The sequence below is a fragment of the Scyliorhinus canicula genome, chromosome 16, assembly GCF_902713615.1.
Source record: "Scyliorhinus canicula chromosome 16, sScyCan1.1, whole genome shotgun sequence".
In the NCBI taxonomy this organism is placed as follows: domain Eukaryota; kingdom Metazoa; phylum Chordata; class Chondrichthyes; order Carcharhiniformes; family Scyliorhinidae; genus Scyliorhinus; species Scyliorhinus canicula.
The window spans coordinates 142,388,628-142,401,925 of record NC_052161.1 but is presented as its reverse complement, the minus strand read 5'-3'; the positions used below and the strand labels follow the sequence as shown (position 1 = coordinate 142,401,925).

The following is a 13,298-nucleotide window of genomic DNA, read 5'->3' as shown; positions in this document are numbered from 1 at the left end:
TCCCGCCCAGAATCTTCCCAGTTTTTCGCAACCCTAAAACATGTGCGCGTGATTCGCCCACACCTCTCACACTCATCTGCTACCCCCTGAAAGAACCCATTCATTCTCGCCCGAGTCATATGCACCTAACCTGTAAATCTTTGGACTGTGAGAGGAAACCAGCTTGTCAAACCATTTGGAGTCTGGTGCAGCCGGGTAAGTGAGACTCTTTGTAATTCCAAATGTTGGGGACTCGCAGGAGGTCAGGTGGACTTTCTGATGGTCTTCCCTCAAACTCCTGTTAGCCTGGACGAAGTACCTCATGCACTCAGCATATAGGCCCCAGCCTCGCAAACCTGCATCCAAGACTGAACAGTTTACCTAACAGTGGCCTTGAACCTTTGTATCCATACCTTCTGAGATAGTAATCGCCTCGGCCGGCTGGGTGGTACTACAAGCAAGTATGGAATTTCCTTTATCCTCATCGCCAGTCCAGCATCAGAGGACGTCAGCGGCACTGGAGCAAGGAGTGACTGAATTATGTACAATACCCTGCCCACGGCAGTAACTCTCTCACAAAAGTGAGCGTGAAGTAGAGATACAAATATGTAGACAGATTATAGAAAAATGTAGGAGCAATAGGGTGGTTGTGATGGGAGATTTTAATTTCCCCAACATTGAATGGGACTCATGTAGCGTTGGAGGAGTAGATGGAGCAGAATTTGTAAGGAGCATCCAGGAGAGTTTTTTAGAACAGTATGTAAATAGTCCAACTCGGGAAGGGGCCATACTGGACCTGATATTGGGGAATGGTCCCGGCCAGGTGGTTGAAGTTTCAATCAGTGATTACTTTGGGAATAGCGATCACAATTCCGTAAGTTTTAGAATACTCGTGGACAAAGACGAGAGTGGTCCTAAAGGAAGAGTGCTAAATTGGGGAAAGGCCGAGTATAACAAAATTCGGAAGGAGCTAGGGAATGTGGATTGGGAGCAGCTGTTTAAGGGTAAATCCACATTTGAAATGTGGGAGTCTTTTAAGGAAAGGTTGATTAGAGTGCAGGACAGACATGTTCCTGTGAAAATGAGGGATAGAAATGGCAAGATTAGGGAACCATGGATGACAGGTGGAATTGTGAGACTAGCTAAGATGAAAAAGGAAGCATACATAAGATCGAGGCAACTTAAAACTGATGAAGCTTTGGAGGAATATCGGGTAAGTAGGACAAATCTCAAATGTGCAATAAAGAGGGCTTAAAGGGGTCATGAAATATCTTTGGCTAACAGGGTTAAGGAAAATCCCAAAGCCTTTTATTCGTATATAAGGAGCAAGGGGGTAACTAGAGAAAGGATTGGCCCACTCAAAGACAAAAGAGGGAATTTATGCGTGGACTCAGAGGAAATGGGTGAGATTCTTAATGAGTACTTTGCATCGGTATTCACCAAGGAGAGGGACATGATGGATGTTGAGGTTGGGGATGGATGTTTAAATACTCTAGGTCAAGTCCGCATAAGGAAGGGAGAAGTTTTGGGTATTCTAAAAATGTATTAAGGTGGACAAGTCCCCAGGTCCGGATGGGATCTATCCCAGGTTAGTGAGGGAAGCAAGGGACGAAATAGCTGGGGCCTTAACAGATATCTTTGATGCATCCTTGAGCACGGGTGAGGTCCCGGAGGACTAGAGAATTGCTAAAGTTGTCCCCTTGTTTAAGAAGGTTAGCAGGAATAATCCAGGGAATTATAGACCTGTGAGCTTGATGTCAGTGGTAGGCAAACTGTTGGAGAAGATACTGAGGGATAGGATCTATTCACATTTTGAAGAAAATAGACTTATCAGTCATAGGCGGCATAGTTTTGTGCAGGGAATGTCATGTCTTACAAACCTAATAGAATTCTTTGAGGAAGTGACAAAGTTAATTGATGAGGGAAGGGCTGTAGATGTCATATACATGGACTTCAGTAAGGCATTTGATAAAGTTTCCCATGGCAGGTTGGTGGAAAAAGTGAAGTCGTATGGGGTTCAGGGTGTACTAGCTAGATGGATAAAGAACTGGCTGGGCAACAGGAGACAGAGAGTAGTGGTGGAAGGGAGTATCTCAAAATGGAGAAGGGTGACTAGTGGTGTTCCACAGGGATCCGTGCTCGGACTACTGTTGTTTGTGATATACATAAATAATCTGGATGAAGGTATAAGTGGTCTGATTAGCAAGTTTGCAGATGATACTAAGATTGGTGGAGTTGCAGATAGTGAGGCGGACTGTCTGAGAATACAGCAAAATATAGATAGATTGGAGATTTGGGCAGAGAAATGGCAGATGGAGTTCAATCCAGGCAAATGCGAGGTGATGCATTTTGGAAGATCCAATTCAAAAGCGGACGAGACGGTCAATGGCAGAGTCCTGGGGAAAATTGAAGTACATGGAGATCTGAGAGCTCAGGTCCATTCTACTCTGAAGGTGGCAACACAGGTCGATAGAGTGGTCAAGCAGGCATACAGCATGCTTGCCTTCATCGGATGGGATATTGAGTACAAGAGTTGGCAGGTCATGTTACAGTTGTATGGGACTTTGGTTCGGCCACATTTGGAATACTGCGTGCAGTTCTGGTCGCCACATTACCAGAAGGATGTGGATGCTTTAGAGAGGGTGCAGAGGAGGTTCACCAGGATGTTGCCTGGTATGGAGGGTGCTAGCTATGAAGAAAGGTTGAGCAGCTTAGGATTGTTTTCGTTGGAAAGACGGAGGTTGGGGGGACCTGATTGAGGTCTACAAAATTATGAGAGGTATGGACAGGGTGGACGGCAACAAGCTTTTCCCAAGAGTGGGGGTGTCAATTACAAGGGGTCACGATTTCAAGGTGAGAGGGGGAAAGTTTAAGGGAGATGTGCGTGGCAAGCTTTTTACGCAGTGGGTGGTGGGTGCCTGGAACGCTTTGCCAGCGGAGGTGGTAGAGGTGGGCACGATAGCGTCATTTAAGATGTATCTAAACAGATATATGAACGGGCGGGGAACAGAGGGAAGTAGATCCTTGGAAAATAGACGACAGGTTTAGATAAAGGATCTGGATCGGCGCAGGCTGGGAGGGCCGAAGGGCCTGTTCCTGTGCTGTAATTTTCTTTGTTTTGGTTTGTTCAGTACAGGCATTGTTGGGTCAACCAATAGCTCCAGGCCCTGCTCGGGCCGGCTTTATACGTTTATATGTTGACCTAATAAACTCCAGCTGGGTGGCCTCCACCCCCGACCTAGGAAGCTTGTACCCGGTGAATCCGATGGGGAGATTTACATTGTTTAGGTGAAGTTCTTGGGTAATTTGATTTTCAGAACAAAAATTAAAGAATTCTCAGGAGTAGATTGTAAATACTTGAACATAACCATTGTAAATGTCTCAACTGTTGGTGATTCAATGACCTGTTTATTCTTTTAAAATTAATTCTTAGGATGTGAGCTGTGGGGAGTCAGGAGGTGAGTTACTCTCTGCAGGATTCCCAGCCTCTGACCTGCTCTTGTTGCCACAGTGTTAATATGGCTGGTCCAGTTCTGTTTCTGGTCAATGGCTACCCCCAGAATGTTAATATGAGGGATGCAGCGATAGTAATGCCATTGAATGCCAAAGGGGGGGTGGTTAGATTCTCTCTTCTTGGACATGGTCATTGCCTGGAATTTACTTCTGTGGTACAAATGCTACTTGCCACTTGTCAGCCCAACTCTGAATGTTGTCCAGGTCTTGCTGCATGTGAATGCCTCAGTGCCTGAGGAGTTGCGAATGGTGCTGAACATTGCTCAATCATCAGCGAACATCTCCACATCTGACATTATGGTGAAGGGAAGGTCATGAAAATGAAATGAAATGAAAATCGCTTATTGTCACGAGTAGGCTTCAATGAAATTACTGTGAAAAGCCCCTAGTCGCCACATTCCGGCACCTGTCCGGGGAGACTGGTACGGGAATCGAACCGTGCTGCTGGCCTGCTTTAAAAGCCAGCGATTTAGCCCAGTGAGCTAAAACAGCCCCTTAAACTTCAAGATCAGTGCCACAAAGATTTTGCCAATGTGTTCTGCATTCACCATTAAATTGGCAGCATTTCTTCATAGGCTACTCGCTTTGACCTCAAGGTGTGAAGGGACTGCTGAGATTTGAACTCAGGATATCCTGTTTACTAGACAGGCACTTTAACCATCTAAGCCACAGCGCCAACCTCTTTGGTGAAGCAGCTGAAAAGGGTTGAGCCTAGGACACTATCCTGAGGAACCCCTGACTCCAACCAGGGAAGAGTTTTGACCTGATTCCCATTGACTTTGATTCTGCTGTCAGCTGAGCGCATACTGCGCCCTCTTGCAATGTCAACTAATGGGTCAACAAACTTAATTTTGGCAGCTCGGTGGCGCAGTGTGTGAGCCCTATTATCTCACGCCACCGAGGTCCCAGGTTCGATCCCAGCTCTGGGTCACCATCCGTGTGGAGTTTGCACATTCATAGAATTTGCAGTGCAGAAGGAGGCCATTCGGCCCATCGAGTCTGCACCGGCTCTTGGAAAGAGCACCCTATCCAAGGTCAACACCTCCACCTTATCCCCATAACCCAGTAACCCCACCCAACACTAAGGGCAATTTTGGACACTAAGGGCAATTTAGCATGGCCAATCCACCTAACCTGCATATCTTTGGACTGTGGGAGGAAACCGGAGCACCCGGAGGAAACCCACGCACACACGGGGAGGATGTGCAGACTCCGCACAGACAGTTACCCAGCGGGAAATCGAACCTGGGACCCTGGAGCTGTGAAGCAATTGTGCTATCCACAATGCTACCGTGCTGCCCCGTGTTTGCGTGGGTTTCGCCCCCACAACCCAAAGATGTGCAGGGTAGGTGATTGGCCACACTAAATTGCCCCTTAATTGGAAAAAATAAATTGGGTACTCTAAATTTATTTTTTTTTAATTTAATTTTACACCCAGTCATTTTTCTGCATCTGTAATTAATGTGCACATAATAATTTTATATGCATGTCGCTATAAAACATAACGGCTGTCACATTATGCTTTATATTGTGGAAAAATAAGCTAATTTGTAATTTAATATTATCTGTGAAGAGCTGTGCACAAACCATATTAAAATTACACTAGTTTTATTGGTTCAGCATGGTTTGCCTTATCATTAAATGAGGTTTGGTTGCTGTCATTAACTTGTTTCTGGTTAGAATGAGCAGCAGTGTACCTGAAAACCGCATGTGTTGGAGGCGTCCCACATATTCTAAATGACAAAAAATAACTCGATTACAGGTCAAAATTAAAAGTCGGGAACATTTCTAGGGAGGACTTGAGGGGGGAACAAATTCTGTCGTTTGTGAAAGCAGCAATAGTTTCCTGTTAGAACTGAAGAATTTACAATCACCAGATGTTCTCTTAAAACATCAGTCCGCATACCTCTCCAGCCGAACATCTGTCTGTCTGCAGCTTCACTCAACTTGCAGCCAAGGCTGGAAAAGCAGAAATGTTTGTGTGTACAGATGTGTCGTGTATTTCCGTCTCAGTGTAAAAAAACATGGGCATCCTTTGTTTGCGTAACCGCCCGCCGTAGAACATAGAACAGTACAGCACAGAACAGGCCCTTCGGCCCTCAATGTTGTGCCGAGCCATGATCACCCTACTCAAACCCACGTATCCACCCCATACCCGTAACCCAACAACCCTCCCATTAACATTACTTTTTTTAGGACACTACAGGCAATTTAGCATGGCCAATCCACCTAACCCACACATCTTTGGACTGTGGGAGGAAACCGGAGCACCCGGAGGAAACCCACGCACACAGGGGGAGGACGTGCAGACTCCACACAGACAGTGACCCAGCCGGGAATCGAACCTGGGACCCTGGAGCTGTGAAGCATTTATGCTAACCACCATGCTACCCTGCTGCCCTAGAGTAAAGGTGTAAAATGGCAACTTGGGTCGATTTCACATTATGTACCTCGATTTAATAAAGATTCTCAGCTTGGTAAATAACTGCACTTAGATCCATTTAGATTTGTAGCACATTCAAAGCCAAATAACAGATGAAAATTGCCTGAGATAGTCACACCAGTTAGCAATTTCCCAAAGTGTGGAGTTATTGTATCAGTATAGATTCAATGGCAGACCCAGTCAGGGTTTCTAACTGAGATTAAATATATTCCTGGAGGTTATATCCAATAGCTTAATCCCACGCTCCAGCCATTCGCCAACACATCCGTCCTTGTGACCCACGTCCTTCCTACAACAATCGGAAAACAAGAAAACTGATTCCGCGATTGGATGTTTGTTGGCTGTCAGACAAACAGTATTCTCTTTCCCATTTTCAAGATCTTTCACTCTGGCAAAGAGAAATATTCAATGAAAATGAACAAAATGCCATCTTTTATAATACCCCGCTGATATTTCTCCAGGGTCACACACAGCAGTGTCCGGGAGGTCAATCTTCAATTCCTGGACAGTCCAAGCCAGTCCTGGGGAGGGAGGAGTTGATCACTCTGCCTCCATGGGAGGGGTTCACAGATTCTAAAGTATGTCTTGTAAAAGAGTCAGATCCCAAATTAACTAGAGAATTTGACAGGATTCGAAAATAAAATCGAGTAAATCTGGAATACAAGAAATGTGCTTATTTGTTAAAAAATGGATTGAGATTAGCGTATTCAGGATGTTTACAGTTTTATCCAATTCTGATATGTGTGATGAACCATTAGCTTGTTTCTGTCTCAATCACAATCTGTGCTTGTTCTGTAACTCTGAAAGTTTCTACTCTGTTTACACACTGGTGAAGGGGTGGGGGGGGGGGGGGGGGGGGGGGGGGGGGGGTGGTGCTGCCTTACCGTGTGGTCACCAGAAAAAAGCCCACACCATGAATGCAGTTTACCAAGGCGGCACGGTGGCACAGTGGTTAGCACTGCTGCCTCAGGGTGCTGAGGAGCCACGTTCAATCCCGGCCTCGGTCGCTGTCCGTGTGGAGTTTGCACATTCTCCCCGTGTCTGCGTAGGTTTCACCCCCACAACCCAAAGATGTGCAGGGCAGGTGGATTGGCCACGCTAAATTGCCACTTAATTGGGAAAAATTAATTGGATACTCTAAAATGAAATTCCTCAAAATCATGTCTCGACCAATATTGATTTCCTTCAGCTCCTGACTAAAACTTGTGTTTCTCAGAACTTCCGCTACATTATTCCTGTCTTCCTTTCTGAAGACAGGAGCAAAGAACAAATTTAGTTCCTCAGCTATTTCTTTGTTCCTGTTATGAATTCACCCGTTTCTGACTGTAAGGAGCTTACATTAGTTTTTATTAATCTCTTTCTCTTTAAGTACCTATAGAAACTTTTATAGTCAGTTTTTATGTTCCTCTCCAGTTTACCTTCAAATTGTATTTTCCCTTCTTAATCAATCCTTTGATCTGCCTTTGCTGAATTTTAAACTGTTCCCAATCCTCAGGTCTATTGCTTTTTCTTGCTAATTTGTATGCCTCTTCTTGAATCTAATACTATCTCTAATTTCTCCTGTAAGCCATGGTTTGGCCACAGTTCCCGATCCACTCTTGCAACAAATAGAAATAAACAACTTTTGGAGTTCACCTATTCATTTCTTGAAAGCCTACCATTATCTGTCCGCTGTCCTTCCTTTCAGTAATGTTTCCCAGTCCGTCACAGCCAGCTCATACCCCTTACCATCGTAGTTACCTTTATTGAGGTTCAGGACCCTGGTCTCAGAATCAATTACCTCACTATCCACCTTCTACCATATTATGGTCACTCATCCCCAAGGGCTCTCTCACAACTAGATTGACAACTAATCCTTTCTCATTGCACAACACCCAGTCCGAGATGGTCTGTTCTCTGCTTGGTTCCTCAATGTATTGGTCCAGAAAACCATGCCGATTTCACCATAATACCTTTCATTGGAGGCCCCTCTGTGTCACCCCTCTGTTATGTAGAAATCAGTGGGAGTCTTGGAGTTCTGAGCTTGGGGGCTCGGCTTCCAACTATTTTGATAAACACAAATAATCAAGGAAACTAAATCAAATAAACTGAGGGACAAATTAAAGGGACAGTCCCTTAAAGGGAAGTTGCCTTAAACAAGCATTCTCCTAGTCAGCACGGTAGCATTGTGGATAGCACAATAGCTACACAGCTCCAGGGTCCCAGGTTCGATTCCGGCTTGGGTCACTGCCTGGGGTATGGGTATGGCCGGGGGTCAGTGACATGACCGGAGGTCAGTGACATGGCCGGGGCTATGGGTCAGTGACATGGCCGGGGGTCAGTGACATGGCCGGAGGTCAGTGACATGGCCGAGGGTCAGTGACATGGCCAGGGGTCAGTGACATGGCCGGGGGTCAGTGACATGGCCGGGGGTCAGTGACATGGCCGGGGGTCAGTGACATGGCCGGGGGTCAGTGACATGGCCGGGGGTCAGTGACATGCCGGGGTTATGGGTCAGTGACATGGCCGGGGGTATGGGTATGGCCGGGGGTCAGTGACATGGCCGAGGGGTCAGTGACATGGCCGGGGGTCAGTGACATGGCCAGGGGTCAGTGACATGGCTGGGGGTCAGGGTCAGTGACATGACCGGAGGTCAGTGATATGGCCAGGGGTCAGTGATATGACCGGGGGTCAGTGACATGGCCAGGGGTCAGTGACATGGCTGGGGGTCAGGGTCAGTGACATGACCGGAGGTCAGTGATATGGCCAGGGGTCAGTGATATGACCGGGGGTCAGTGACATGGCCGGGGGGTCAGTGACATGGCCGGGGGGTCAGTGACATGGCCGGGGGTCAGTGACATGGCCGGGGGTCAGTGACATGGCCGGAGGTCAGTGATATGGCCAGGGGTCAGGGTCAGTGACATGGCCGGGGGTCAGTGACATGGCCAAAGGTCAATGACATGGCCGGGGGTCAGTGACATGGCCGGGGGTCAGTGACATGGCTGGGGGTCAGTGACATGGCCGGGGGTCAGTGACATGGCCGGGGGTCAGGGTCAGTGACATGGCCGGGGGTCAGTGACATGGCCAGAGGTCAATGACATGGCCGGGGGTCAGTGACATGGCCGGGGGTCAGTGACATGGCCGGGGGTCAGGGTCAGTGACATGGCCGGGGGTCAGTGACATGGCCGGGGTCAGTGACAAGGCCGGGGGTCAGTGACATGCCCGGGGGTCAGTGACATGGCCGGGGGTCAGTGACATGGCCGGGGGTCAGTGACATGGCCGGGGGTATGGGTATTGCCGGGGGTCAGGGACATGGCCGGGGGTCAGTGACATGGCCGGGGGTCAGTGACATGGCCGGGGGTCAGTGACATGGCCGGGGGTCAGGGTCAGTGACATGGCCGGGGGTCAGTGACATGGCCAGGGTATGGGTATGGCCTGGGGTCAGCGACATGGCCGGGGGTCAGTGACATGGCCAGAGGTCAATGACATGGCCGGGGGTCAGTGACATGGCCGGGGGTCAGTGACATGGCCGGGGGTCAGGGTCAGTGACATGGCCGGGGGTCAGTGACATGGCCGGGGGTCAGTGACAAGGCCGGGGGTCAGTGACATGCCCGGGGGTCAGTGACATGGCCGGGGGTCAGTGACATGGCCGGGGGTATGGGTATGGCCGAGGGGTCAGTGACATGACCGGGGGTCAGTGACATGGCTGGGGGTATGGTTATGGCCGGGGGTCAGGGTCAGTGACATGGCCGAGGGTCAGTGACATGGCCGGGGGTCAGTGACATGGCCGGGGGTCAGTGACATGGCCGGGGGTCAGGGTCAGTGACATGGTCGGGGGTCAGTGACATGGCCGGGGTATGGGTATGGCCTGGGGTCAGCGACATGGCCGGGGGTCAGTGACATGGCCGGGGGTCAGGGTCAGTGACATGGCCGGGGTCAGTGACATGGCCGGGGGTCAGGGTCAGTGACATGGCCGGGGGTCAGTGACATGGCCGGGGGTCAGTGACATGGCCGGGGGTCAGGGTCAGTGACATGGCCGGGGGTCAGTGACATGGCCGGGGTATGGGTATGGCCTGGGGTCAGCGACATGGCCGGGGGTCAGTGACATGGCCAGGGGTCAGGGTCAGTGACATGGCCGGGGGTCAGTGACATGGCCGGGGGTCAGGGTCAGTGACATGGCCGGGGGTCAGTGACATGGCCGGGGGTCAGTGACATGGCCGGGGGTCAGGGTCAGTGACATGGCCGGGGGTCAGTGACATGGCCGGGGGTCAGGGTCAGTGACATGGCCGGGGGTCAGTGACATGACCGGGGGTCAGTGACATGGCCAGGGGTCAGTGACATGGCCGGGTTTCTCAGGCTTGAGAAGATCAAGTTCGCCCTGAGAGAATCGATGCTCGGGTTCGCCGGGAGGTGGAAGGCGCTTATTGACTTCTTTGGGGAAAATTAAGTTGTCAACAGAAATAGAGGAGGGGGGGCGGGGTTAAAGGAAAGAGGGAGGCATGGGGGATGGGTTGGATGAGGTAGGAAATAGGTAGTAGGAAAGGGGGATTGGGGAACTGTGTATGTCAGTCATGTTGGTTGGCTCTGATTGTTGGTTGGGTGGGTGTTATTTACTTTGTTGTTTTTTCCTCTTGAAAATTGTTGAAATGATATGTGCCTTAATAAAAATATTTTAAAACAAGTATCAAACCAAAATATGATTGAGGGGTCAATAAGGCACCCAGCCCCTGTGAGGCCCAATGGGCATGGAAGGTCTCGAAGCTGCCAGTGGACACTGCGTGCTCTCTCTCCAGGGACACCCAATGATACAGCTCATCTGTCAACTTAGATGTACAATGTCGATAACGTTTCGGCACATCTATTTTAACCAACGGCCTATCGCTTGTGAGGCAAACATGATAACCACGACACTGTAGATAGGGTTCAAAATTGGTGGCAATCAGTGGCACACTCATGCATTCCATGCTGATTTATTGGCACAATTGATCATCAAGGAAGAGTCAGTAATCTGATCAGGCAATTGGTTTCCCCTTGTGTCAGGTGAGGGACACCTTATTCATGTGAATACTGCAATTAGCATGTCAGCTTCATCCTGAGAGGGTACCCTCATTCCCCCAACTCATATCGCTGCAGATTAAACAAACCTTACAACCAGCCACCCAGACACTAATCCCTGACAGCCTGGTCTCCAAAACCATTGGCCTTAAACTCCCACAGCGCATGTCCTCTGGCTTCACAGTGCTACCTGAGTGAGGGGGTTTACTCTGATAGCAGTCACCCTCCCCGCTGTGTGAGGGTTTTCAGGCTTCATAAGGCTGGAAAGCACCCCTTCTCAGAGCCCCCACTCTGCCCATGCTGCCTGGCCGCTGATGGGACCCCGCCCATGAACCTCACAGTCGCCCCCTGCCGTGACTTTGTGGATTCTGCTGCTCCCATCCACATTCCCAGCTGCCACTCTGGAAGGGGAATCCCTCAGCTGTGATATCACCACAGGTCCCGCGAGGAGGACTCGGGAAATGCAGACCAGCCATCGGATCCCTTTACACCTCGAGGCATGATGGGCAGCTAAGGTCTGTGAGTGACCCCACCACCCCCAAGATGCCAAGGCTGAACCCCCACCTGGCCCCACATTGAACCTATCTGAGCCCCTCACATCCTCTCCACTGTCCCTTCTGTGACTGGCACCCTGGGTGGTAATGGCAACCTGAGCACTCAGCTCCGACATCCCGTTTGGAGGAGAGGTCACCAGGTTCTCATTTCCACACAGCTGTTGTAAATTATGCCGGTCCACCTCGTGAGTGGGGATGTCACAGCTCGCTAATGATATTATATGGTATTAAAATGAAGCTCCCAGCCTGCCCTGGAGGATTTCTCATCAAGCCCCCAGCGAGATGCCTGGAAAATCGGAAAACACAATCCCGCCAGAGAGAATCAGGTTTTCCGATTTTCACCCAATCTTCTGTCTGCGTCACCATTCTCAATGCTGGCTAACGTGGCCTCAGAATCGGCCCATTATGTTCAAGCAAACTAGACTCAGAACCTCGTTGTTAGACCTACTAAACATACAACACTCAACATGGTGGCAGCGAATGGAAAATGGAGCTTATCTGATGGTGGAACAGCGTCAATAGCTATCCAGTTTGACCCTCGTCACCAGTTTTATAAGGCCGCGAAAAAGTCCACACCGAGGAGTTCAAAGAAACTTAATTTGTTTACAATAACTATTATATACGTCACACAGTAGATCCCAAATGGCTGGGTCTTGCTGGTGCCTAACTGGCTGGCTTTATATACCCGACAGCGGCATTGTTTAGAGGTCCACTGCCCCCTCAACAGGGAGAGCTCGTATTCTGCAAGGTTCACGGGGAAATTAATTGTTCCCACCCTGTAACCCTAACCTGTAAGACCCTTGTGGGTTATAACATCCAGCTTGTAGTCACCTGCCCTAATATCCGCTTGGGTGGCTCAACGTCAACTTTAGTCTGATACGGCCCAGGGATGCTTTACTTTGTGAAAGGTGCCACATCAATGCAAATTGTTGTTGCACCAAAGAACTGCTTCAATAAATGTGCAAGCTCAAACACTTTGATATTTGTATGTAAACTGCCATCCAAAATACCAAAATGTTATTGCTCGGAGTGTGGGCTAAAAGGGCTGTTATCCTGGGTGAACAGCAAGCTGTGAGATACGTCACAAAGTGCTTGCCTTCCAGCTTGACTTTTGTTTAGTTATATAAATTGTACATTTCAGAGTGCTTGGCTGTGTTATTGGAAAATAGCCTTGTGCTCGGAATTGTTAATGATGGGGGTGTGTGTGGATATGCAATAAATTTGCATTAATTGAGAATAAGTAATGCAGTATCAGTTTGGCATCACATCGCCAGGCTGCAGAAGGAATATCCAACATTTGCTTCTACAGAGAATGTCAGTGGCCTGTTGCCTGGCAACAGAGGCTGCAGAAAATAAACTACCTACTGCTGGCAACACATTGATTAAAAACACATCTACTGATGCCTGGCCAAGAAAATATCATTATTGTCTAAGTGGAATACAAATACAATGCAGCACTCAGTACTCCCTGAGTGTGTGTGTGTGTGTGTACAGCTCTTGCTCTGGGTGAATGGGGCCAGTAAGAAGCTGTGATCACAAAATGAACCAGTTCTGTGATCACCAAAGTCAGCTCCAGTGTGCTGTGTCACTCGTGCAAGTTGCTGTTTATGTGGCGAGCATAATAAGCAAATAAAAGGCATTAAATCCCCCCTCTGCAGCCACCCCTTGTTTCAATGCACAGTGGTACAGCCCTGTTAGTATTGACCTGACCCAGAAGTACAGAGGCGTGTCTGTGGAATATTGCACCAGTTCTATTGGAATATCCCTGTCATGTG

General features: G+C 49.0%; 1 non-coding gene across 1 annotated transcript; it reads right to left on the bottom strand.

Moving 5' to 3' along the window:
- Positions 1 to 4,094: 4,094 nt before the first annotated feature.
- Positions 4,095 to 4,168, bottom strand: trnat-agu. Its single transcript has one exon. It is a non-coding gene; the product is annotated as a tRNA-Thr (tRNA).
- Positions 4,169 to 13,298: the final 9,130 nt, after the last annotated feature.